General features: G+C 43.4%; 1 long non-coding RNA gene across 1 annotated transcript in view; it reads left to right on the forward strand.

Moving 5' to 3' along the window:
* The first annotated feature begins 795 nt into the window (after nucleotides 1–795).
* Nucleotides 796–5,283, forward strand: part of LOC147026504 (uncharacterized) — a 36,676-nt gene continuing 32,188 nt past the window's right edge. The window contains exon 1 of the long non-coding RNA XR_015057930.1: nucleotides 796–894. This is a non-coding gene — a long non-coding RNA (uncharacterized LOC147026504). The remainder of the gene's footprint in view (nucleotides 895–5,283) is intronic.

The raw sequence follows: 5,283 nt of genomic DNA on the forward strand, positions 1-5,283 counted from the left end.
GAAATATCCATTGTGGCAAGTGGCTTCTGGTTGGCATTAGAAATGGTATTACACTAAATCCCAAATGTGAATGGGGTAAGCAGTGAATTGAAAAGATAAGATTCATTCCCATCATATTTTGTTATTCACATACAGTTCCTTTCTCTTTACCACCTTCTTAACCAAAGCCCTCATATTTGTTGTCAAATGATTTTAATTGCTTTAAAGAATTATTACAATGATCATAACATAAGGATAATTGCAACAATTTGACAACAAACAACAAACAGTGCATACCATAAAACTCAAATAATAAATTAAACCAGCTCTTGGGACTTTACTCGGCAAGTTACATCAAGGGTGACCTGTATATGTATGTATGTATGTGTAAATATATAGTGATGTGAAAATGACTTCGAGGGGTTACATATTTTTCATATAATGCATTTATTTCCTTAAATTGAATGTTTAGCAGAAGGGTAAAGTAATTAAATGTGATATTAGATATACGTTACCTTTATATATATATAGTTAGATGTTGTCCATCCCTCCTCATATGTGTGTTGAAAATTATCACCCCTTTTTCCTTTACATTGTTTCTTTTCCCTTTGGAATCTGTCTTAAATGTGTATTTTCATCACTCAGTGTATTTTCACCAAAGGTGCAACTTTAGGCAGCAAAATCAAGGCAGACCTTATCAGATAAAGGGGCAACAAATATCTGGGTGGAGAAACTGGGGGATGTGACGCAGGAGGCTGCCTTTGTCACGAGCATGGTGAGCATAAGCCACACCCCACCCAGCTGATACTGCGACCACTCAGACGGAGTGAAGCCCTCCCCTCTAATCTCCTCGGCAACGGGACGTTTATCTGCACAGGATCCCTGAACTGTGTGATCTTTTTCACAACTCAGCAGGTTTGCCCCACCATCTCTTTCTGTCTTGTCTCTCCCCAACTATGTCTATCTCTCATGGAATGTCAACAGGCCCAATTAAGGCAGTAGCTACATCAAGAATCACATTAATTTGTTTGGTTCGTGGGCATGTATGTTTCACGAAGGGTAAGGGGTTTTGATAATTGAGCACAATGTTTATTGCCATTTTGCTGCATTGTTTCTGTTTGTTCCCTCCCCATGACCATTCATTTATTTATAAACTAGTCAGGGTGCCTGGCGTTTCTGGGTACCCCCTCCCTTCCCTTCCCTTCCCTTTCCTGCTCCCATCCCTTTCCGTCCCTTTACCTCCTCTCTCCCCCCCCTCTGAAATCCCACCCACCCCTTCCCCTGCCTTCTCCCACCCCCTCCCTCCGGACTACCACCACCCACCCCTTCCCCTGCCTCCACTGATTAGTAGAAGTTGGCTTTGGGGCTTCCCACTCTCTGGGAATGTGTACAGTGCAAAAATGCAAGTTAACTCCACAGAAAAAATGCAATGACTTGTAATACCCTCTGCCACCACCACGGGGTGGTGTTACATAATCCACATTACACTCAATTGTTTTAATCTGTCAGGAACACATTCCCTCGTTAACACATTAAATCAATGGGATTTTGAAGTTCAATCACAGTATTTTGATTCAAACGATAATTTACAGAAATGCATCTATGACGGAAATAGGGACGTGCCTGTATGTCGATGTGTGTGTGCGTGTGCGTGTGCGTGTGCGTGTTGTTGATTGGCATCTGCATGTGCGGGTTTCAAAATGTGGAATGGAGTTCTCCGTGGGTGGGCTCAAAGAGTCCACCTTCATTTCGGTAAGGGGCCACGATTCATGGAACAAACTGTGAAGTTTTCTGTTGTCAAAGTTTTTCACTGAGGGCTCTCTTTCGGATCGTCATTGAGCCCCAGACAGCTTCCAACTGTAGTTCGTTTGTAATAATATTCCCAGAGATGGTTTTTAATACCTCTGTGAGGTTCTTTGTCATCATTCCCAAAGCTCCAACCATCACTGGTACAACTTTGGCATTTTTCAGCTTCCAGAAGTTTTACAGCATGGCGACATTGCGCTGTTATTTTCACTTCATTCTTGAGGTCTTGGTATTTGGTCATTTTCTTGATTTCTGTGTTGTTTAGTCCAAAATTACTGGTCTTAACATTTCAATAACAATGCCTTCTGGTCACAATGCTTTGTTTTCGATGTTCACGCTCGATGGGATCATTAAGTTGTGCGTGAGTGGTACTTCCATGTTTTCAGTGATTGCTTTTGGTTCATGCTCCCACGCATTCTCTGGAACTGGGATATCAAAGTTTTTGCAGATGTGCCAACTTTACAAAATCTGTTGTTTCATCATGTGTATCACTGTTCTGGCATGAGTTTATGTTTTTTTGTGTGTATTCAGTCATAAAGCATAACATATCATTCTGTTTGCTAACCCCCCCCCCCTCATCTATCTCTAATATTTTTATTTTCCTCCTCACCCCCCACCCCACTCTTTCTGTCTGTCCCATATTCATTCCCACCTCCGAATAAAATGCAGCACTCTCCTCCCACATCTATCTCTATCTCTATCTCTATCTCTATCTCTATCTCTATCTCTCACACACACCCCTCCCTACCGCAATGTGTAGCAACATTTTGTGAAGTGTTGCTCCACCCACCTCCATCCCCCTTCCTCACTCTTCTCCCCTTCCTAGCTTCCCCTTCTTCACCCACTCCTTGTTTCCCCTCACTCCTCTCCCTGCCCCTCCCTTCCCTCCGTTTTCTCTGCCTCCCTTCACCCTCCCGTCCCCCTCTCTTTCTCCACCCCCTCCCCTTCACACCCCTGCTGTATCGCACAGCGACGGGTTGCAGTTGCTCGTCTATACTAATAAATGTCAATATGTGTAAGAGAGACAGACAGAGAGACAGACAGACAGAGAGACAGACAGACAGACAGAGAGACAGACAGACAGACAGACAGACAGACAGACAGACAGACAGACAGACAGACAGACAGACAGACAGACAGACAGACAGACAGACAGACAGACAGACAGACAGACAGACAGACAGACAGAGAGAGAGAGAGAGAGAGAGAGAGAGAGAGAGAGAGAGAGAGAGAGAGAGAGAGAGAGACACACTCCTCCATAACTCCAAAACTATAAAACCGAGCAGCGTGAAACTTTGCAGGCATATTAACAAAACTCCAAGGAAGTGGAAATGCGAAAATTGGGTATTTGGGTTAATTAAAACACCCCTTTTGAAGATCATCAATGGCATTATTTAATTATATCCTTCACCAGGTGATCTTCAGCGAATTCGCTGTCTGGGGTCTTTAGGCATTTCCTGGGTCACCTCGCTGAGGTCTCAAGCCGCCGTGTTTTTTCACCTGCTCAACCATGCCTTGACTTGGAACATGCCGCAACGATTTCTTAACGATAAAGTTTTTTTTTTCTCACTTTCCTCACTCATATTATCGAATGCCTGTTCATCATTGTTATAAATCGCTGTACACCTCACTTTTGTAAGTACTATAGTTTTCAAATTAGGAGCGTGGAGTGATTTCATGCATTATATGATACTATTTTCCACGATGTACTCACATGGACTAATTAAAGTATATCATCGAAATATTATCTCGGTTTTGAGGATCGGATATCGACCAGAGTTAATTAGTGTCGAAATATGTTGTGAAATCTGTTAATTTAAAGAAATACCGAGTATTATAACTTGGCCAATATACCAATTTACTTCAAGCAAGCAAGATGATGTTCCATCCTTCTCCATATATGCACAAGAAAATGTGAAATTTCCAAAGCATTAAACTTATCTTTTTCTATTGTTTGGATTATTATATTGAGTGAACAGAAAATTTTAGAAACGTGCCAAAATTAACCAGCTTCTTTGAGCTGCATGATTTAATGCATTCACTGTAATACCTCGCCTCCTTTCCCCAAGGACTGCTTGTCCATAGCGTCTGCCAGATCTGTGTTTATATTTTTTGGTGGTTTTGCGAGGTGCTCAACAGGGAATCCACGCAAATCTGGTGAAAAATGGACTTTAAAAATTTTTTTATTATGTACAGACGAGATTTTATTATGTACAGATTTTTTTATTATGTATATTTATACAGACGAGCAGGCAAGATGGCGGATTATCTGCAATGCTTATTTCATGGGAGATTGAACTTTGCGATGTTTCCAGCGTTGTTTTGCATGAAGCTGCAACTCTTATGTGGATAAAGTCATGATTTCAGTTAATTCATTTTATTTCATCAACTGCTGCATGCATGGTGAAAACGGGCTTTAAAGTTAAAGGGTTCCTATATGATTTGCAGCGATAGCCTGTCCAACTGTTCCTTCTCAACCATTTAATTGGAGTGCTTGCATGAGTGCTAAAGCCACTTGCCGAATGCCTTTCAGTCAATAGAGGAACCACGCTACATCGTTCTGAGCGAATCATTCACTCACTGCGGACACTTTTGCCCACCATGTCATTCAGAGCGAGTGGTTCGTGATCCATCACCCTGAACGATGGGTTAATGCTCCATAACCCTGAGCAAGTGGTTCGTGCTCCGACTCCCACCCTGAGTGAGTGGTTCATGCTCCGCCACCCATGCTGAGTGAGTGGTTCATGGTCCGCCACCCACCCTGAGAGAGTTTTTCGTGCTCCGATGCCCTGAGCGAGTGGTTTGTGCTCCATCACCCTGAGCGAGTGGTTCATGCTCCATCGCCCTGCGCGAGTGATTCGTGTCCCGTCGCCTGAGCGATTGGTTCTTGCTCCATTGCCCTGAGCGAGTTGTTAATGCTCTGTCACCCTGAGTGAGTTGTTGTGAAATAACACCCGTTTTCCTATCCGTATGCAGTATTAATGCGTTTTCTAAATTGCCGAGCCAAATCTCCCCCCCCCCCGCCCCCCCCCGTCACATGCAGCTTTTTATATAGATTAATGTTTGCGAAAGTATCCCTGAAATGTCTGTATAAATGCAACGTTGTTTTTTGGTGAAAGGTAATCAATGTTTTGGGGTTGTTGCCAATATCATCCAAGTGTGTGTGTGTGTGTGTGTGTGTGTGTGTGTGTGTGTGTGTGTGTGTGTGTGTGTGTGTGTGTGTGTGTGTGTGTGTGTGTGTGTGTGTGTGTGTGTGTGTGTGTGTGTGTGTGTGTGTGTGTGTGTGTGCGCGCGCGTGCATGTTGTTCATAATAAAGCGTCTGTCTGTCTGTCTGTCTGTCTGTCTGTCTGTCTGTCTGTCTGTCTGTCTGTCTGTCTGTCTGTCTGTCTGTCTGTCTGTCTGTCTCTCTCTCTCTGCCTATCTCTCTCTGCCTATCTCTCTCTACCTCTCTCTCTCTGCCTCTCTCTCTCTGCCTCTCTCTCTCTCTGCCTCTCTCT

The sequence above is a fragment of the Eptatretus burgeri genome, chromosome 5 (assembly GCF_056783735.1).
Source record: "Eptatretus burgeri isolate ZD-2024b chromosome 5, Ebu_testis_v1, whole genome shotgun sequence".
Taxonomy (NCBI): Eukaryota; Metazoa; Chordata; class Myxini; order Myxiniformes; family Myxinidae; genus Eptatretus; species Eptatretus burgeri.